The 22964-nt window shown below is 38.3% G+C and overlaps 1 pseudogene; it reads left to right on the forward strand.

Moving 5' to 3' along the window:
- The first annotated feature begins 15236 nt into the window (after positions 1-15236).
- LOC122437812 lies at positions 15237-22456 on the forward strand (annotated as a pseudogene).
- The last annotated feature ends 508 nt before the right edge of the window (positions 22457-22964 follow it).

Here is a 22964-nt window from a genome sequence, read left to right on the forward strand (position 1 = left end):
GTTGTTATTTGACTTGCCTCATGGCACTTCCTAGAACTCCAGGACTCCACTGCATTAGGACTCGGGGGCAGGAATTCCCTTTCTCAAAGAACTTTACATAAGGTGGAAGGGACAGCAGCCTCTTTCTCTGATAGTCATGACCTTAATTATCTTTTCTCTACTGATTTTCTTTTTTGGTAAAGAGGCATTTTCCTTCTGTACTACAATACCTACTGGGGGCATACTAGAAAAACATTTTCTGTTTATCTGAAAATGAAATTTAACTTGGGGTCTTATATTTTTATTTGCTAAGTCTGGCAAATAAGGGGGAAGAGGGGCAGAAGGGCTGGCGGTCCCTGTCTTTAGTCAGCCCTCTATAGTGTGTTTCTATTTTGCAGTCTTGTTATTTCTGTTTGAAGATCCACAGTTTGGCATGCTTATAATCTCATTTCCCAATATAGGTTTCTCGCTCATCGTGATTCAGGTGTAGAAGATTGTGCCAATAGGAAGCATATGGGGAGAAGTCAGTGAATAGAGATGGGAGAAAATATTCTCAGAAAAAGAGGCTAAGACCAGAAATGGGGAGACAGGGAGAGAGGGAGGGGCAAGTATCTGTTGAGCAGCTACTGTGCGCCGGGCACTTTATGGGCATCATCTCCTTTCCTCTACACAGCTGTCTCCTTTTAGGCCTGAGGACCTAAAGCTCAGGGAGAAGAAGTGACTTATTCTCAGTCCCAGAGCTCAATTTGGGTGCTGCAGCTGGGATTCACCCCAGGATTTTCTGACTTCAAAACTCCTGTTCTTTCCTCTATATCATTCTTGAAGTGACTGTGAAGCAAAGGAGTTGGCTGAGATAAAAGTAGTTAAAATTATCACAGGAGATGTAAAGGCAGAGGCCTGAACCCAGGTCCCTAGTGAGGGTACCTAGAGGGTGTACAGTGTTCCAGGCGTCATCCTGAGCGAGCACATATGAACAGCCGGTCCACCCGCCTGGAGGTGCCCGCACGAAGGCATGAGATCATCTTGGGAGAGTTTCGACGTTCTGTTCTTTGTACAGGTGATGGGGAAGCAATGGCCTGTGTGGAAGGGAGAAGGGAAGGGGCAACACTGGGAATACATTTAAAGTCTAGAGATGGAAGATGGAAGAAGAGTCACCTCTTCCTTGTTCTGTTGCTAAGAGGTAAAGTTGAGCTACAAGGGGAGGAAAGATGAGGAGGACTTGACCATAGGATGGAGATCATGTCAACCTAACATTCTTGTTACTTCTTGTTGGAATAATAAATTCTTATCTATGTAGTTTTCCTGTCTTTGGACTCCCACAACATCATTATGTTGATAAGACTGGCTGTTTGATATATGCATGGCCTTGGGAGTGGTGATTAGTAATGCTTAAGTACTGTATGTTTTTGAGGGTTCATTTGCAGTCATTTTTATTTCAGGTCATTTAGATAAGTTGTCATCTGTATACAAGTTATTTTAGTCCTCGGAATTCAGAGTATTTGTTTTACTGTCTGTGAGATGTGTGCACATCTCAAAAACAAGCTTCATCTAGCATTGAAAAAAATCCAGATACACACATATATAACAGTTGTTTAGCATTGTTGGGCATAAAGGCTATCCCTAGGACCACAGGAGTTACCTTCCACATGTTGGAATGAAAGCTCTAGTTTATTGTAAAACATTTTTGATGGAAAACAGTCTAAGACCTTTCCATAATGACTCAGCTTCATGTTTTATTCTTAAGACCTAGTATTATTTATTCTGTGATAAACTCATTAGTCTTTCTTCCTCGTCTTCTGTTGTCAGCTGCTGTTTATGGATGTTTTAAGTATAATTACCACACCTATTCCATCTCTGCCACTAATCTAGTGTTTGAAGAAGTTTACTCCTGATAAATAACTTCTGCAGACCCTGAAGTCAGGGTCACTTCTGGCCCTGGCCTCAGTTTCCTCAACTGTAGGTGGACTAGCTGGACTAGAGATTCTTTAAGAGTTTTCTGTGGACTAAATGTAGAAGTGAGTGGACTTGAGTGCATACATCAGTTCCTTCTTGGATTCAGAGCCTTGGTTCCAGCTGATTTACAGAGATGTGCAATTTTGTGCTTTTTCTGACTGTTTTGGGTTTAAGGAAGGGTGGATATACCTGTACAGTCACATCCCACTCTCACTTTTTGGTGTATTGTAAAGCAAATTTTGGTTAAAAAAAATTACATTTCTTCCATGAATACATACTAATTAGAAGTTTGGTTCTTCATTAAGCATCCCAACTTGTAAACTATATGAAATTAATATGTCATGCAAGCAATGTGTATGGCAATGATAAACCTTCATAATTATTTAAAGACTTTTAAAATTATACCCAAATAGTCTTTTTATATCTGAATACAAATTCCACAAGTTTTACACACAAGTGTAGTGGTAGTATTAGTCACTTAGTCATGTCCGACTCTGTGACACCATGGGCTATGTAGCCGGCCAGGCTCCTCTGTCCATGGGGTTCTCCAGGCAAGAATACTGGAGTGGATCACCATTCCCTTCTCCAGAGGATCTTCCTGACCCAGGGATGGAACTCAGGTCTCCTGCATTGCAGGCAGATTCTTTACTGTTTGAGCTACAGGGAATTTAAATACTACTATTTTATTATGGCCTACACGTGACCCTTAAAGTTACTGTGATAGCTCTCCTGAGTGCAATTTCAAGGTCTCAACAAATCTTACTTTATTTAGGAGCATTTTGAAGGAAGGGACTTGGGGACCTGTGTCTTTCTTGGAAAAAAAAACATGTAGTGAAGTTGAAACTGGCCTTTTCTACTTGACAACTTTCCCTGTGGCCAACAGAGGGTTTGAAATGACTCCCTTTGTCTTTGTGCTCAATTCAGTGCTGGCACCATTAAAATTTTTTTTTTTTTAGTTTGTTTGGAATATAGTCGATTTACTCTGTTGTGTTTCGGGTGTAAAGCAAAGTGATTCACTTAGCCACATCATTTATTTTTCAGATCCTTTTTCCATTTAGGCTTGTTATAGAATACTGAGTAGAGTTCCCTGTGTTACACAGTAGGTCCTTGTTGGTTATCTGTTTTAATATAGTCGTGTGTATATGTCAACCCCACACTCCCAGTTTACCCCTCCCCCACCACCTTTCCCCTTTAGTAATCATAAGTTTGTTTCCTAAGTCTGTCTGAGTTTATTTCTGTTTTGTAAATAAGTTCATTTGTATGATTTTTTAAAGATTCTGTATATAAGCAATGTCATATTTGTCTTTGTTTGACTTATTTTACTTGGTATGGTAATCTCAGTTGTATCCATGTTGCTGCAAATGGTGTTATTTTGTTCTTTTTATGGCTGAGTAATATTCCAGTGTGTGTGTGTGTGTGTGTGTATCCATACATATATATCTATATTTATCCACACATACACACACATATATGTACATCCTGCAATTTCTTTATCCATTCCTCTGTTGATGGACATTTAGGTTGCTTCTGTGTGTTGGCTATATAGTGCTGCAATGAACATTGGGTTGCGTGTATCTTTTGGAATTATGGTTTTCTCTAGATTCATGCCCAGGAGTGGATTGCTGGATCATATGGCAGTTTTATTCTTAGTTTTTAAAGGATCATCTGTACTGTTCTCGATGGTAGCTGTACCGATTTACATCTCCACTAACAGTGTAAGAAGGTTACCTTTTCTTCATATCCTCTCCAGGATTTATTGTTTGTAGATTTTTTTGATGATGGCCATTCTGACCAGTGTGAGATGATACCTCATTGTAATTTTGATTTGCATTTCTCTAATAATTAGCTATGCTGAGCATCTTTTCCTGTGCCTCTTGGCCATCTGTATGTCTTCTTTGGAGAAATGTCTATTTAGATCTTCTGTCCATTTTTTATCAGGTTGTTTGGTTTTTTATATAGAGCTGCATCAGTTTTTTAATATATTTTGGAGATTAATTCCTTGTTGGTTGCTTCATTTGCAAATATTTCCTCCCATTCTGTGGGCTCTCTTTTTGTTTTGTTTATGGTTTCCTTTGCTGTGCAAAAGCTTTTGAGTTAACTAAGTCCCATTTGTTTATTTTTGTTTTCATTTTCATTACTCTTAGAGTTGGATCAAAAAAGATATTGCTGCGATTTATGTCAGAGAGTGTTCTGCCTATGTTGTCATCGAAGAGTTTTATAGTATTTGGCCTTATATTTAGGTCAGTTTATTTTTGTGTATAGTGTTGGGGTATGTTCTAATTTCATTTTTTACATGTAGCTGTCCAGTTTTCCCAGCACCACTTACTGAAGAGACTGTCATTTCTTCATTGTATGTTGTGCCTCTTTGTCATAGATTAGTTGACCATAGCTGTGTGGGTTTATCTCTGGACTTTGTATGCCGTTCCATAGATCTGTACTTCTGTTTTATGTGCTAGTACTATAGTGTTTTGATGACTGTAGCTTTATAGTAAAGTCTGAAGTCAGAGAGCCAGATTCCTCTGGCTCTGTTTTTCTTTCTCAAGATTGCTTTGGCTATTTGGGATCTTTTGTGTCTCCTTTCAGATTTTAAAAAACTTTGTTCTAGTTCTGTGAAAAATGCCATTGGTAATTTGATATGAATTGCATTGAATATGTAGATAGCCTTGGATATTGTAGTTGTTTTGAAAATATTGTTTCTTCCAATCCAGGAACATCATATATCTTTCCATCTGTTTGTGTCATCATTTGATTTCTTTCATCAGCATCTTTAGTTTTCTGAGTACAAGTCTTTTGTGTCCATAGGTAGGTTTATTCCTATGTATTTTATTCTTTTTGATGTGATGGTCAATGTGTTTGTTTCCTTAATTTCTTTTTCTGACCTTTTGGTGTTAGTGATAGAAATGCAGCAGATTTCGATGTATTAATTTTGTATCCTGCAACTTTACCAAGTTCAGTGATGAGCTCTAGTAGTTTTCTGGTAGTGTTTTAGGATTTTCTGTGCATAGTATATGTCATCTGCAGACAGACAGTGAGTTTTACTTCTTTTCCAATGTGGATTCCTGTTATTTATTTTTCTTCTCTGTTTGCTAGGACTTCCAAAACTATATTGAGTAAAAGTGAGTGAGAGTAGACATCCTTGTCTTGTTCTTTATCCTGGAGGAAATGCCTTCAGTGTTTCACCATTGAGAATGATGTTAACTGTGGGTTTGTCCTATATGGCCTTTATTATTTTGAGTTAGGTTCCCTTTATGCCCACTTTCTGGAGGGTCTTTTAAAATCATAAATGGGTTTGAATTTTGTCAAAAGCTTTTCTGCATCTATTGAGATGATCATGTGTTTTTTAAAAAAAATATTTTTAATTGCTCTACAGTATTGTGTTGGTTTCTGCCAAACATCAACAGGAATCATTGTTGGTATACACATGTCCCCTCCCTCTTGAACCTCTGTCCCACCCCTCGCCCCATCCCACCCCTCTAGGTTGTTACAAAGCCCTGGTTTGAGTTCCCAGAGTCATACATCAAATTCCCATTGGCTATCTATTTACATATGATAATGTATGTTTCCGTGTTACTCTCTCTGTACATCCCACTCTCTCCTTCCTCCCCTGGCACTGGGTCCATAAGTCTGTTTTTTATGTCTGTGTCTCCTTTGCTGTCTTGCAAATAATTTCATCAGTACCATCTTTCTAGATTCTATATATATGCATTAGTATACAATATTTGTTTTTCTCTTTCTGACTTACTTCACTCTGTGTAATAGGCTCTAGGTTCATTCACCTCATTAGAACTGACTCAAATGCATTCCTTTTTATGGCTGAGTAATATTCCATTATATATATGTATCACTGCTTCTTTATCCATTCATCTCTTGACAGACATCTAGGTTGCTTCCATGTACTAGCTATCGTAAATAGTGCTGCAATGAACATTGGGGTAAATGTGTCTTTTCAATTTTGGTTTCCTCAGTGTATATGCCTAGGAGTGGAATTGCTGGGTCATATGGTGGTTTTATTCCTAAAATTTTAAGGAATCTCCATACTGTCTTCCGTAGTAGGCTGTATCAATTTACATTCCCATCAACAGTGCAAGGGGGTTCCCTTTTCTCCCCATCCTCTTCAACATTTATTGTTGTTGACTTTTTGATGATGGCCATTCTGACCAGTGTGAGGTGATATCTCATTGTAGTTTTGATTTGCATTTCTCTAATAATGAGCGATGGTAAGCATCTTTTCATGTGTTTGTTAGCCATCTGTGTGTCTTCTTTGGAGAAGTGTCTGTTTAGGTCTTTTGCCTACTTTTTGATTGGATTGTTTGTTTTTCTGGTATTGACTTGTATGAGCTGCTTGTATATTTTGGAAATTAATCCTTTGTCAGTTGTTTCATTTGCTATTATTTTCTCCCATTCTGAGGGTTGTCTTTTTACGTTATTTACAGTTTTCCTTTGCTGTGCAAAAGCTTTTAAGTTTAATTAGGTCGGACTTGTTTATTTTTGTTTTTATTTCCATAACTCTAGGAGGTGGGTCATAGAGGATCTTGCTGTGATTTATATCATAGAGTGTTCTGCCTATGTTTTCCTCTAAGAGTTTTATGGTTACTGGTCCTACATTTAGGTCTTTAATCCATTTTGAGTTTATCTTTGTGTATGGTGTTCAGAAGTGTTTTTTATTTTTGACAAAGGCAAGAATATACAGTGGGGCAAAGATAGCCTCTTTAATAAGTGGTGCTGGGAAAACTGGATAGCACATGTGAAAGAATGAAATTAGAACACTTTGTAACACAATAAACAAAAATCATATGGTTTTTATTCTTCAGTTTGTTAATGTGGAATATCATATATATTCATTTGCTTTCATTGAAGAATCCATGCATCCTTGGGATAAATCCCACTTGATCATGGTATATGATCCTTTTAATGTATGGTTGGATTTGGTTTGCTAGTATTTTGAGAATTTTTGCTTCTCTGTTCTTCTATATTGGCCTGTAATTTTCTTTTCTTTCTTTTTGTTATCTTTAGCTTTAGTGTCAGGGTGATGCTGGCCTCATAGAATGAGGCTGGGAGTGTTCCTTCCTCTACAGTTTTTTTTTTTTTTTTGAGTTTCAAAAGGATAGGTGTTAACTTTTCACTAAATGTTTGATAGAATTCGTTTTGAAGCCATCTGTTCTTGGACTTTTGTTTGTTGGAACTTTTAAAATCACAGTTTCAATTTCAGTCCTTGTAGTTGGTCTGTTCATATTTTCTATTTCTTCTTGTTTCAGTCTTGGGAGGTTTTGCTGTTCTAGGAATTTTCCATTTCTTCTAGGTTTTCCATTTTATTGGACTATACATTGCTTGTAGTAGTCTCTTATGATCCTTTGTATTTTTGTGGTGTCCATTATAAGTTCTCCTTTTTCATTTCTAATTTTATTGATTTGAGCCCTCCTTTTTTTTCTTGGTGAGTCTGGCTAAAGGTTTATCCATTTTATTTACCTCTTCAAAGAACCTGCTTTTAGTTTCATTGATCTTTTCTATTGTTTTCTTCATCTCTCTATTTTATTTATTTCTGCTTTGATCTTTATAATTTTTTTCCTTCTGCTAACTTTGGGTTTTGTTTGTTGTTCTTTCTCTAGTTGCTTTAGGTGTAAGGTTAGGTTGTTTATTTGTGTTTGTTCTTGTTCCTGAGGTAAGATTGTAGTTGGACTTTTGGTTTGTTGGAAGCTATAAACTTCCTTCTTAGAGCTGCTTTTTCCATGCCCCCTAGCTTTTGGATTATCATGTTTTTGTTGTCATTTGACTCTAGGTATTTTTTAAAAATTTCCTCTTTCATTTCTTCAGTGATCCATTGATTGTTTAGTAACATATTGTTTAGCCTCCACGTTTGTGGGTTTTTTTTTTAACAGCTTTTTTTCTTGTTCAGTTCAGTTCAGTCGCTCAGTCATGTCCAACTCTTTGCGACCCCATGAATCACAGCATGCCAGGCCTCCCTGTCCATCACCAACTTCTGGAGTTTACTCAAACTCATGTCCATTGAGTCGGTGATGCCATCCAGCCATCTCATCCTCTGTCATCCCCTTCTCCTCCTGCCCCCAATCCCTCCTAGCATCAGGGTCTTTTCCAATGAGTCAACTCTTCTCATGAGATGGCCAAAAAGTATTGGAGTTTCAGCTTCAGCATCAGTCCTTCCAATGAACACCCTGGACTGATCTCCTTTAGGATGGACTGGTTGCAGATGGTGATTGCAGCCATGAAATTAAAAGACACTTACTCCTTGGAAGTAAAGTTATGACCAACCCAGAGAGCATATTAAAAAGCAGAGACATTACTTTGCCAACAAAGGTCCGTCTAGTCAAGGCTATGGTTTTTCCAGTGATCATGTATGGATGTGAGAGTTGGACTGTGAAGAAAGCTGAGCGCTGAAAAATTGATGCTTTTGAACTATGGTGTTGGAGAAGACTTTTGAGAGTCCCTTGGACTGCAAGGACATCCAACCAGTCCATCCTAAAGGAGATCAGTCCTGGGTGTTCTTGATTTCTACTCTCATAGTGTTGTGGTCAGAAAAGGAGCTTGATATGATTTGAGTTTTCTTAAATTTTTTGGCACTTGATTTGAGGCTCAAGATGTGGTCTATTCTGGAGAATGTTCCATGTGCACTTGAGAAGAAAGTGCTGTTTTGGATGGAATGTTCTATAAATACTAATTTAAGTTCATTTGGTCTATTGTGTCATTTAAGGTCTGTGTTTCCTTATTGATCTTTAGTCTGAATGATCAGTTCACTGGTGTAAATGCGGTGTTAAAGTCCTTCATTATTAGTGTGTTACTCTTTATTTCCCCTTTTATGGCCGTTAGCATTTGGCATACATATTGAGGTACTCCTATGTTGGGTGCATATATATTTACAATTGTTATATCCTCTTCTTGGATTAATCCCTTGAGCGTTATGTAGTGTCCTTCCTTGTCTCTTGTTACAGAAATTTAAAGTCTGTTTTTTTCTGAGTATTGCTACTTCAGCTTTCTTTTGATTGCCATTTACGTGGAATACATTTTCTATCTCCTCACCTTCAGTGTTTGTGTCCCTAGATCAGAAGTGGTTCTCTTATATACAGGTCTCATTTCTGTATGCATTCATCTGGTCTATATCTTTTGGTTGGATCCTTTAGTTCATTTAAATTTAACATAATTATCAACATGTATGTTCCTAATACAATTTTATTAATTGCTTGGATTTATTTTTGTAGGTGTTTTTTCTTCCTTTCCTCTCTTGTTCCCATTTCTTGTGATTTGATTACTACCTTCAGTGTTGTGTTTGGGTTGCTTTTTCATTTTGTGTATGTATCTGTTGTTTTTTAGTTTGCAGTTTCCATGAGGTTTTGTTATAGCTGTCTATACATATAAAAGGTTATTTTAAGTTGCTGGTCTCTTAATTTCACGTGCATTTCCCATCTCCTGCATTTGTACTCTCATCTTTTCATAGTTGCTGCTTTTGATACCATATTTGCGTGTGGATGACTTTCGACTTTTACTGTATATTTTCCTTTATTGGTGCACTTTCCCATCTGTGATTTTTTTTTGTTGTTGTTGTTTTGTTTCTAGTTGTGCCCTCTCCTCTGAGAAAATTAGGGAAATTCTTTCAGCATTTGTTGTAAAGCTGGTCTGCTGATGCTGAATTCTCTTAGCTTTTACTTGCCTTTAAAGCTTTTGATTTCTCTGTCAAATCTGAATGAGAGCCTTACTGGGTAGAATATTCTTCATTCTAAGTTCTTCCATTTCATCACATTAAATATATCATACCACTCCCTCTGGTCTGCAGAGTTTGTGGTGAAAAATCAGCTGATGACTATATGGGAATTCCTTTTTTTGTTACTTGTTGCTTTTCCTTTATTGGTTTTAATATTTTCTCTTTGTTTTTAATTTTTGTCAACTTGATTACTGTGTGTCTTGGCATGTTTATATTGGCATGTTATTTCTTGGGTTTATATTATGTGGGACCCTGTGCTTCCTGGATTGGGTGACTGTTTTCTTTCCTGTGTTACAGAAGCTTTCAGCTAATATCTCTTCAAATATTTTCTTAGGTCCTCTCTCCCTTTCTTTTCCTTCATAGAACTCTGTAATGTGAATAAAGGTGCATTTCATGTTGTTCCAGAAGTCTCTTAGATTGTCCTCATTTCTTTCCTCCTTTTATTTTTATTCTGTTTTGCAGCAGTGATTTCTAAATTTCTGTCTTCCAGTTCACTTATCCATTCCCCTGCCTCATTATTCTGCTACTGATTTGGTCTAGTGTGTTTTTCATGTATTATATTGTTCATCTCTGTTCTTTAAATCTTCTGGCTCTTTTTAAAAACATTTCTTGGATCTTCTTGGTCTGTGCCTCCATTTTTTCCCCAAGATCTTGGATCATCTTTACTGTCATTACTCTGAATTCTTTTTTGAGTAGATTGTACTTGTACTTCTGGGATTTTTTTCTTGTTTCTTTGTCTGGGACATGTTCCTATGCTATATCATTTTGTCTAGCTTTCTGTAATTGTGGTTTCTGTTCTGCAGTCTGCAGGGCTGTAGTTCTTGCTTCTGCTGTCTGCCCACTGGTGGATAAGGCTGGGCTCAGAGGGCTCAGTGGAAAAGGAAAAGGCAACCCACCCCAGTATTCTTGCCTGAAGAATCCCAGGGATGGAGGAGCCTGGTGGACTGCTGTCTACGGGATCGCACTGAGTTGGACATGACTGAAGCGACTTAGCAGCAGCAGAGGGCTCAAACATGCCTTGTGTGCACCAGGACCCAGAGACCCCATAGAGACTGAGACAGAACTGTGCTTGGGTGTCTCCTGAGGAGGTACAGGTCAGCAGTGGACTCTGCAGCGGCAGGGACTCTGGGTACAGTAGACCTCGGTACGGCATAAGTCCTCTTGGAGGAGGTCACCATTAATCCCACCATAGAGCCACCAGAACTTAAATAGGACTGGGGAAACAGATTCTTGGAGGGCACAAACAGAATCTTGTGTGCACCGGGACCCAGGAGAAAGGAGCAGTGACCCCACAAGAGACTGACCCAGACTTGTGCATGAGAGTCCAGGAGTCTCTGGTGGAGTGTCAGTTGGTGGTGGCCTGCTGCAGGGTTGGGGGCCCTGAGTGCAGCAGTGCCTGCCTGGGACCTTTTGAAGGAGGTCCCCCTTATCTTCATCACCTCTACCATAGTTTGGCCTCAGGTCAAACAACAGGGAGGGAATACAGCCCCACCCTTCAATTGAAAATTGGATTAAAGATTTACTGAGCATGGCCCCGCCCATCAGAACAAGACCCAGTTTCCCCTCAGTCAGTCTCTCCCATCAGGAAGCTTCCATAAGCCTCTTATCCTTCTCCATCAGAGGGCAGACAGACTGAAAACCACAATCACAGGAAACTAACCAATCTGATCACGTGGACCACAGCCTTGTCTAACTCAGTGAAACTATGAGCCATGCTGTGTAGGGCCACCCAAGACAGACAGGTCATGGTGGAGAGTTCTGACAAAACATGGTCCACTGGAGAAGGGAATGGCAAACCACTTTAGTATTCTTGCCTTAAGAACCCCATGAACATAATGAAGCTGTGGTACATATACACCATGGAATATTACTCAGCCATTAAAAAGAATTCATTTGAATCAATTCTAATAAGATGGATGAAACTGGAGCCCATTATACAGAGTGAAGTAAGCCGGAAAGATAAAGACCAATACAGTATACTAACGCATGTATATGGAATTTAGAAAGATGGTAACGATAACCCTATGTGCAAAACAGAAAAAGAGACACAGATGTACAGAACAGACTTTTGGGCTATGTGGGAGAAGGCGAGGGTGGGATGTTTTGAGAGAACAGTATCGAAACATGTATATTATCAAGGGTGAAACAGATCACCAGCCCAGGTTGGATGCATGAAATAAATGCTCAGGGCTGGTGCACTGGGAAGACCCAGAGGGATGGGGTGGGGAAGGAGGTGGGAGGGGGGATCGGGATGGGCAATACATGTAAATCCATGGCTGATTCATGTCAATGTATGGCAGAAACCACTGTAATATTGTAAAGTAATCAGCCTCCAACTAATAAAAATTAAAAAAAAAAAAAAAGAACCCCATGAACAGTATGAAAGGGCAAAAAGACAGGACACTGAAAGATGAACTCCCCAGGTCAGTAGGTGTCCAGTATGCTACTGGAGATCAGTGGAGAAATAACTCCAGAAAGAATGAAGAGATGGAGCCAAAGCAAAAACAACACCCAGTTGTGAATGTGACTGGTGATGGAAATAAAGTCCAATGCTGTATACAGCAATATTGCATAGGAACCTGGAATGTTAGGTCCATGAATCAAGGCAGATTGGAAGTGGTCAAACAGGAGATGGCAAGAGTGAACATCAACATTTTAGGAATCATTGAACTAAAATGGACTGGAATGGGTGAATTTAACTCGGATGACCATTATATCTACTACTGTGGGCAAGAATCCCTTAGAAGAAATGGAGTAGGCCTTATAGTCAACAAAAGAGTCTGAAATGCAGTGCTTGGATGCAATCTCAAAAATGACAGAATGATCTCTGTTCATTTCCAAGGCAAACCATTCAATATCACAGTAATTCAAGTCTATGCCCCGACTAGTAATGCTGAAGAAGCTGAAGTTGAATGGTTCTATGAAGACCTACAAGATTTTCTAGAACTAACATCCAAAAAAGATGTCCTTTTCATTACAGGGGACTGGAATGCTAAAGTAGGAAGTCAAGAAATACCTGGAGTAACAGGCAAATTTGGCCTTGGAGTACAAAATGAATCAAAGCAAAGGCTAACAGAGTTTTGCCAAGAGGATGCACTGGTCATAGCAAACACCTCTTCCAACAACACAAGAGAAGAGTGTACCCATGGACATCACCAGATGGCCAATACCAAAATCAGATTGATTATATTCTTTGTAGCCACAGATGGAGAAGCTCTACACAGTCAGCAAAAACAAGATCGGGAGATGACTATGGCTCAGATCATGAACTCCTTATTGCCAAATTCAGACTTAAATTGAAGAAAGTCGGGAAAACCACTAGACCATTCAGGTATGACATAAATAAAATCCCTTATGATTATACAGTGGAAGTGAGAAATAGATTCAAGGGATTAGATCTGATAGAGTGCTTGAAGAACTATGGATGGAGGTTTGTGACATTGTACAGGAGGCAGTATCAAGACCATCCCCAAGAAAAAGAAATGCAAAAAGGCAAAATGGTTGTCTGAGGAGGCCTTACAAATAGCTGAGAAAAGAAGAGAAGTGAAAGGCAAAGGAGAAAAGGAAAGATATACTCATTTGAATGCAGAGTTCCAAAGAATAGCAAGGAGAGATAAGAAAGCCTTTCTCAGTGATCAATGCAAAGAAATAGAGGAAAATAATAGAATGGGAAAGACTAGAGATCTCTTCAAGAAAATTAGAGATACCAAGGGAACTTTTTGTGCAAAGATGGGCACAATAAAGCACAGAAATGGTATGGACCTAACAGAAGCAGAAGATCTTAAGAAGAGGTGGCAAGAATACATAGAAGAACTATACAAAAAAGATCTTCATGACCCAGATAATCACGATGGTGTGATCACTCACCTAGAGCCAGACATCCTGAAATGTGAAGTCAAATGGGTCTTAGGAAGTATCACTGTGAACAAAGCTAATGTAGGTGATCGAACTCCAGTTGAGCTATTTCAAATCCTAAAAGATGATGCTATGAAAGTGCTGCACTCAATATGCCAACAAATTTGGAAAACTCAGCAGTGGCCACAGGACTGGAAAAGGTCAGTTTTCATTCCAATCCCAAAGAAAGGCAATCCCAAAGAATGCTCAAACTACTGCACACTTGCACTCATCTCACACGCTAGCAAAGTAGTTCTCAAAATTCTCCAAGCCAGGCTTCAACAGTATGTAAACCATGAACTTCCAGATGTTCAAGCTGAATTTAGAAAAGACAGAGAAACCAGAGATCAAATTGCCAACATGTGTTGGATCCTTGAAAAAGCAAGAGAGTTCCAGAAAAACATCTGCTTTGTTGACTGTCCCAAAGTCATTGACTGTGTGGATCACAATAAACTGTGGAAAATTCTGAAAGAGATGGGAATACCAGACCACCTGACCTGCCTCTTGAGAAATCTGTATGCAGGTCAGGAAGCAGCAGTTAGAACTGGACATGGAACAACCTACTGGTTCCAAATTGGGAAAGGAATATGTCAAGGCTGTATATTGTCACCCTGCTTATTTAACTTATATGCAGAGTACATCATGAGAAATGCTGGGCTGGATGAAGCACAAGCTGGAATCAAGATTGCTTGGAGAAATGTCAATAACCTCAGATATGCAGGTGACACCACCGTTATGGCAGAAAGTGAAGAAAACCTAAAGAGCCTCTTGATGAAAGTGAAAGAAGAGAGTGAAAAAGTTGGCTTAGAAGTGAACATTCAGAAAACTAAGATCATGGCATCTGGTCCCATCACTTCATGGCAAATAGATGGGGAAGCAATGGAAACAGTGACAGACTTTATTTTTTGGGGCTCCAAAATCACTGTGGATGGTGATTGCAGCCATAAAACTAAAAGACACCTGCTCCTTGGAAGAAAAGTTATGACCAACCTAGACAGCATATTAAAAAGCAGAGACATTACTTTGCCAACAAAGGTCCGTCTAGTCAAGGCTATGGTTTTTCCAGTAGTCATGTATGGATGTGAGAGTTGGACTATAAAGAAAGTTGAGCGCTGAAGAATTGATGCTTTTGAACTGTGGTGTTGGAGAAGACTCTTGAGAGTCCCTTGGACTGCAAGGAGATCCAACCAGTCCATCCTAAAGGAGATCAGTCCTGAATATTCATTGGGATGTCTGATGCTGAAGCTGAAACTCCAATACTTTGGCCATCTAATGCGAAGAACTGACTCATTGGAAAAGACCCTGATGCTGAGAAAGATTGAAGGTGGGAGGAGCAGGCGACGACAGAGGATGAGATGGTTGGATGACATCACCGACTCAATGGACATGAGTTTGAGTAAACTCTGGGATTGGTGATGGACAGGGAGGCCTGGCGTGATACAGTTCATGGGGTTGCAAAGAGTCGTACACGACTGAGTGACTGAACTGAACTGAATTGAGAGGCTTGTGCAGGTGGAAGGAACTGTTTCCTGCCCACTGATGGATGGAGGTGGGTCTTGTCCCTCTGGTGGGCAAGGGCAATTCAAGGGGTCTGTTGACTGTGCAGCTGTGGGTTCAGGAAGAGTTTACACGGCCTGTATACTAATAGGTGGGGCTGTGTTCTTCCCCTCTTGGTTGGTTGGCCTGAGGTGTTTCAGGAATGGAGGCTGTTGAGTGGGTCCTGGTCTTGGTGAGCAAATGGTGGCCTCCAGTAGGGCTCACGCCAAGAGTACTCCCCAAAACTACTGCCACTAGTGTCTTTGTTCCTGCGGTGAGTCATAGCTGTGTCCTGCCTCTGCAGGAGACTAGCACGTAGGTCCGACCCAGGCTTTTATAAGGTTACTGCTTTTTTCCCTGGGTCCTGGTGTATATGAACTTGTGTGTACCCTCTTAGAGTGGAATTCCTGCAATCAAATGCCTCTGGGCATCAAAGTTAGATGCTCCCAATGCTTAAGATCCCCCCACCAGGTTCGGAGCCCAACTTGGGGCTCAGAACTTTCATTCTTGTGGGGGGACCTCTGTGATGTGATTATTTTCCCGTTTTATGAGTTGCCCATTCTGGGAGAGGAGGTATGGGATTTGATTTTATTGCCATCGCACCCTCCAACTGTCTCGTGGTTTCTTCTTTGTCTTTGGATGTAGGATATCTCTTTTGGTATGTTTCAGTGTTTCTTTTTTTTTTTGTCAATGGTTGTTTAACAGTTAGTTCTGATTTTGGTGTTTTCATGAGATGAGGTGAGCTCATGTCCTTCTCTGGCACTGTTATTTTTAATAGAGTTTGTGCTTAACAATTTAAAGACCTCTAGCCACGTGTACTTGGAGAAAAAGAGTTTCCTGAATCAAGATTCAGGGAATCTCCCACAGGGGAAGTCTTTAAGTAAGCAAAATAAACCAGGTGAAGGCATCTTGGGGTCTTGGAATGTGAGCATCAAACAGCCCCTCTTCCTGCTCTTCTCTTGGTTTTGTTTTTGGTGGTGGTATTTTTAGGCTAATTGGTAAACTTCAGGCTCATTTTTTTGAAATAAAATATTTCATTAGTGAAATGGGGTTCGTGTTCTGAAGGAGTTTTTGTAAGAATTAAATAAGAACATATAAACAAAGCATGGCCCATAGCAAGTTCTCAAAAATTGTAGTTATTAGCGTGAACACTTCCATAATTATTGCTATTCTGACCAGCCCCCAGTAGAGCCTGGTTATAGAAGATGGCAAAGGTCAGAGCTGTGGGAAGGTAAGAGGTGACTTAGTGTTTTGTGACGGGGCAGAAGATACAGTTTCAGAAGAGAAATGAAGTGAAGCCCTTGGGATTTCTGATGCTGACATCCTGAAGCCCTTGTTGAGAAAAGAATTTGAAGAAACAAGACCTGGCCTAAGTATTTCTATCATTTTCTAGATAAGTGACCTTAGGCAAATAATTTTTCTATTTTAAATCCTAGTTTTCAATTTATAATGTTTTTGCAAAGATGAAATAGCAATTTTTAAAAACTCTTATAAACAATAAGCACATTATAAGATGTCTTGCATAATATAATTGAGTTTCTAGATCTATATCTAAAAACTTTAAATTAAATAAACATGAGGATGGAGTGTAAGAGGTACACTGAGGAAAAAAACTGACAACCAACAGTAAGGTAGGTATGATATTAAGGGAGGAATAAAACACTACTTTTAAAGTGGCAGTAAGAGCTCAGAGTGAGCCATTTAACTAGTAGGCTTAAACAGCCCTTACTTATTTCTAGGGCTTCCCTTGTAGCTCAGTCAGTAAAGAATCTGCCTGCAGCGCAGGAGACCTGAGTTCGATCCCTGGGTTGGGAAGATACCCTGGAGAAGGAAATGGCAACCCACTCCAGTATCCTTGCCTGGAAAATCTCATGGACAGAGGAGCCTGGTGGGCTGCAGTCCATGGGGTTGCAAAGAGTCAGGCACGACTGATCAACTAACACTTAACTTACTTATTTCTAAGACACTGAAGCTATTTATCTCAACACAGCATAGTGATTGATATTTGTGACAAGAAGCTTAAATCTGAAGGTAAATTATATCCTATATATTATTATTAAAGGAATACCTAATAAATTTTGCAAAGACTGCAGTCAAACATGACTAAAATAAAAATTCTAGTTGGGTGATCTCTAAGTGGATTAGTTTCTACTTAGGAACCAAAGCCTTCATACCATGTGACCTTAGAATGATTACATTTATAAATAAAATGAAGAACTGCATCACTAACTCACTCTTCCTATCAGAACACTTAGGAAAAAGGATGATTTTTCAGAAGTCTTAGAAGAAAACAAGTGATAGACTATGCTACAAAAAATGATCTCAGGAGAGGATAAAAATCAACACTCCACGAATGACAATATGGTTACATGAAGAAAAGGTCAGAGACATAATAAGATTCTACTGAATAGCAAAAGGAACTATATTCAATATCTTATTAAAAAAATAAAAGAAAGAAAAGGTCAGAGAGAGTGTATGGCATAGGTTCTTAAAAGCAAGAAATCATCTGAAGAATGGGAGAGCAGTGTTGTGAAACAGTTAATACACTCAGTTTTAGTGACATTTATAAAAATTACTGTGGGAAATACTGTAATTGAAATAAAACTGGACCAAAAATGGTTGTAAAACTATATTTTTGTATGAGTAAAAAAGATTACTGCAGAGCTGATTATGGAAATAGACTAAAAATATCAGGTTATAAAAAAAATTTTCAAAAGGAACTAGTTATAGGAAGTCAAGAACTAAATTGAAAAACAGGTATATGATCTAACATAAAAGAAGAAAATCAGTACCTTGCTGTTGTTGAAAATGGAGACAAAATCAAGATTCTTTTTCATAGACTTCCATTATAATACAACTGTTCAGTTATTGCTTCCCTAAAACTTTAAAGTCAATAGAGAAGGCAAAATAGCCTGATTTTTGTGTAAAGTAAGATTTCATTAGTTGTTAACTGTTATCATTTGCTAACTAAGCCTAAGTTATACTCACTTAGGTTTTAAAACACTAATCTGAAAAGACCTCTGTAAAAACAATTTTAAAAGAATTTAGTTATCTTATGAATAAATCAATATACCTTAGCAAGTGATTTTACAATAGGATTCTCCATAATCCCCTTGAGGAAAATTAGGTCTATTTCTTCTGCTCCTGTAGACGAGGGCAGCCCCGTAAGGTTATCCAACACTTGCTGCATTGCTGCTGAGATAAAAAAAAGAAGCAAACCTTAAATTTCAAGCTATTATGAAATATGATTTTAAAATAAATCAAATAAAGATACATTAACAATAAACATTCTTGAAAAACACATTAGAAAAACTGAACTGTTAAACAGTATAAATTTCAAATTGACTTCCTATGAAGTAGCAACAGGACAGGTTTTTACATGCATTTTGGGGCTTTATCAGACTATCTAATACATACTTAGAAGTTTATACTTTCATTTTTTGTATTTTAAAAAATTACCCAAGAAGAAACACAAAATTGTAAGAAAACAATAAAAAATAAAAAATTGGATTAGGTGATCAAGAAATTTCATTCCAACAAGCCCAGAATCAGATGACTTGACTACTGAATTTTATTAAACACTAGAGAACTAAAATCATTACTTCACAAACTTGAAAAAAAAAGTAGAAGAAGAAGGAATACTTTTCAACTATTCTGTGAGATCCTGAAACTAAATTCAAACAAAGACATCACAAGAAAGCTACAGCCAATATCCTTTATAAGCACAGATGCGAAAATCTTTTATAAAATACTAGCAAACTGAATCCAGCAACATATGAAAAGGATTGTACACAATGACCTAGTAGAATTTATCCCAGGAGTATAGCGTAGCTCATCAACATATGATAATCAATGTTATACACTGTATTAATAGAACAAAACCACATGGTATCTCAATAAGCACAGAAAAAGCATTTGACAAAATCAAATACCTTTTCATGATTAAAAAAAAAATTCGACTAGGAACAGAAGGAAATTTTCATTTGCTCAAGGGCGTCTACAAAAAACCCATAGCTAACACCACACTTAATGATGAAAGACTGAATGCTTTGCCATAGATCAGGAACAAGGCAAGGATGTCTACTCCTGTCATTTCTACTCAACATTGTACTGAAGGGTCTAGCCAACAAAAAGCTAGACAACAAAAAGAAAAAGGCATCCAGATAAAAAAATGAATGAAACTTTCCCTTTTTGCCGATGATATGATCTCATATACAGAAAATCTTAAGGAATATATACAAAAAACTTATTAGAACTAATAAATGAGTTCAGTAAGTTTGCAAAAATGTACAAAAATCATTTATACTTCTATACACTAGCAATGAACACTCTGAAAATGAAACTAACAAAACCATTCCTTTTACAATAGCATTAAATCAATAAACTCATTAGAAACAAGTATAACAAAATAAGTGCAAGATTTTACAGTGAATCTATATTATATCACTGAAAGAATTAAAGACATAATTAAATAAATAAAAAGATATCAAATTTTATGGATTAGAAGACTTAATATTGTTAAGATGGCAAAAGTCCTCAAATTGATCAATAGGTTTAATGCAGTCCCTATTAAAATCTCAGTTTCCCCCACCCTTTTTGGTAGAAGTTGATAAGGAGATCCTAAAAGTCATGTGGGAAATACAGTAAATCCAGTATAGCCAAACAATCTTCAAAAAGAACAAAGCTGGAAGACTCACAATTTTAAAACGCACTAAAAAGCTGTAGTAATCAAAACTGTGGTACCAGAATAAAGATAGACATATAACTGAGAGTCCATAAATAAACCCATTTATGGTTAATAGATTTTCAACCAGAGTGGCAAGATAGTTCAAAGGAGAAAAGAACAGCCTTTTCAAAAAATGGATTTGGGACTACTGGATATGCATTTGAAGAAGGTGAAGCTAGATTCCTACTACATTCAAAATCATAGTCTTAATTTTATTCAGATTAGCTTTATTAATACGTTTTTTCCCTTGATGCATCTTTAGAATAAGTATACTAATACTGCAGTTTGTTTTTTAAAATATTTTTATTAAAATAAAACATAAACATTGTAAAAAGACATTGTATTACTAAGTTGCTTATAATAAAATACAGTAGTTCTTTGTTTCATGCCGTCAGACTCCCTCCCAAATGATTCCATCCGTACGTAACTACTTTGAATTTGCGGTTTCTTTTAATCATAACTATATTTCTGGATAATATGCTAATACTGCTACTTCTTGACATGCTCATTTTAGGCATTATTTATTTTCATTAGGATAGTACTAGCTAATCGTACTAGTAAAGCCTTTACCTTTCCCTCTCTCCAGGCTGGCAATTTTTAAATAAAATCAATAGTGCTTTTCATAAAGGACTCCTCCAAGTTTCTCCCCACAATATTTCACAAACTTCTCACAGTTTTATCAGTAATTTTTCCAAATGCTCAAACATCAGAGCTACTCCCAATTTCTACCTTCCTAAGCTCTATCCCGAGTTGTCTTCTCTTGCACTTTAATTGGGACAGGTTCATCTTTAGGTCTCCGACTCAGTAGGAAGAAGTAAGTTACAATTTTGGAAGTAAAGAGGTAAATGGGAGAAAAGCGTGCATTTACAACAAGCAGAAAGAAAACTGACATGGAGCTAAGATGGAAGTCGACACTAGGAAGTAACAAATATAAGCAAAGTCTACTTCATAATTTTGCTTGAGGTCCAAAGTGTACTCTGGTCAGGGAACAACAGAATCAACAATCTTCGGAAGTATTAATATTTTTACCCTGTGGCTATAAATGTAGTCAGCTCTGCTTTTCGTGAGTACTTTTTTTTTGTGAGGACTCTTTTCTTTCTTTTGACATACTACATTTGTCTTTATTTTTATTATGGAAAATTCCAAACATATACAAAAGGAGATACTACAGCTAACACAATAATTATCAGCTCTAACAATTAGCAACTCATGGCCAATTTTGTTTCATACTCTTAAATACTTTCTGTCCTATGTTAACTTTGAGGCAAATCCCAGCTATCATACTTGAGTGTTTATGCTTAAAAGATCAGGACTCTTTTTAAATAATGTAACAATACTGCTAGCACATCTAATAAAATAACAATAATTCCTTAATATCATCAAATATCTAGCTGGTGTTAAAATTGCCTGTTGTATAGAAGCTTTTTTTTTTAATATTGGTTCTTGAGATATTTAAATTTTTATATTTTATGCTTAATTAAACAGGAAGAAAAGTGGCAGAGACTGTGATATATATCTTTGGTTATTTTGAAGATCTTTCTAAGTTGTTACTGATTTTTTAATATATGAAATCTAAATAAAAACTTATAAGCCAGTCATATCCCATGTTGTGAAAAGGGAATCTGGAGTTGCCAAACATTCCCAAACTAATTTGTATATTTAATACAGATTTAATAAAACTGGGCTTCCCTGAAAGCTCAGTTGGTGAAGAATCCACCTGCAATGCAGGAGATGCTGGTTTAATTCCTGTGTCAGGAAGATCCCCTGGAGAAGGGATAGGCTACCCACTCCAGTATTCTGGCCTGGAGAATTCCATGGGCTGTATAGTCCATGGGATTGCCAAGACTCAGACAGGGCTGAGTGACTTTCACTTACACTTAATAGAACTACCATAGATCCCCTAAATAACCATGTTTCTTCCCCCAGTTCACTAGGGAAATGACCTGGACTGCTCCAGGGAACTTGGGCTGAGGAGGCAGGGGAGTGGGGTAAACTGCTGCAGTTCAGCACAGGTTAGGGAAGCCAGTCTGGGTGAATGGTGTGCTGGTTAAGGTTGACAAGAATCTGGTGTTTGTACTGCTATTAATTTTTGTGAAGAAGTAAATCATGAGATTCACAATGAAATCTTGAAATTGACCTCATATCCCTAGAGGTGTCATACCCCCAAAGACTTCAAAGAGGAGATGATATCTGACTATCCAGACTCTGGTTATATCAAGTACAAACCCTGCGTCCTCATGAAGGATGGTCCAAGACTGCTACAGCTGTAAGTCAGAACTGCTACAACTGTCTGCACAGGATGAAACCTCGCCACCATCTGTGACTCTGAAAACCCACTTCAAGCTGAAGGCCAGAATCCCTATTCCTTAATGGGCAAGATTTTCAGATCCCATCTGCTACATCTTCTGAAACACTAACACTCTTTTCAAGGGTGTATGCAAAGCCCTCACTGATACCTTGCTGGATGGCTGAGATAGCCTACGGGACACAGGACTCTTTCTGTGACCAGAGAGTACCTAAACTATCAGGAGGCACTGGCTGAGCTAGGGCCTGTGGTCAAATCTCAAAGTGGGAGCTCTCAGCACACCAGCAGTCAGCAGCCAAAACCTAACCCAGCGGCCCACCAACCGACAGGTGCCACACCTCCTCTACAGTGAGAAGAGGAAACATACGCTTCCTCAAACCGGAGATCTTGAAGGAAGCTACAGTGGAAGCATGGATTTTAACTGCTCAGGTCCACTTATATGTGGATTATTTTCAAGAAATATGTACTAGAGTCTAAACATCTGCTGCTAGTTGAATCTGCCAACACAGAACTGCAAAGACAGTATAAGGGGATTTTCCACTGTGCAGAGGGTGGGTGGCCTTAATCACCTGTGTTGCTGAAGGGTTAACTGTATAACACATTGGGCTGTATTCTGTGATGGACCTGAAGGACTCTCATGGAAGACTGAGACAGACCAACTGCAGTGTGCTTGCCAGGCAGCCCCAGACTGAACCAGCCGAAGCCCCACTGAGTCCAGAGCTTTTAGAGCTCATACCTAGAGGACCACTCTCCAGAACTTTCTTATGAGCAGTTTCAGAACATCTGCTAAGGCTTTACTGTCCCCTGGTAGAGCTGTTTTCTGGAGTTGAATTCAGATGTCATTCTTAATGTTCCTACCA

Source organism: Cervus canadensis, chromosome 3 (assembly GCF_019320065.1).
Source record: "Cervus canadensis isolate Bull #8, Minnesota chromosome 3, ASM1932006v1, whole genome shotgun sequence".
NCBI classification, from domain to species: domain Eukaryota; kingdom Metazoa; phylum Chordata; class Mammalia; order Artiodactyla; family Cervidae; genus Cervus; species Cervus canadensis.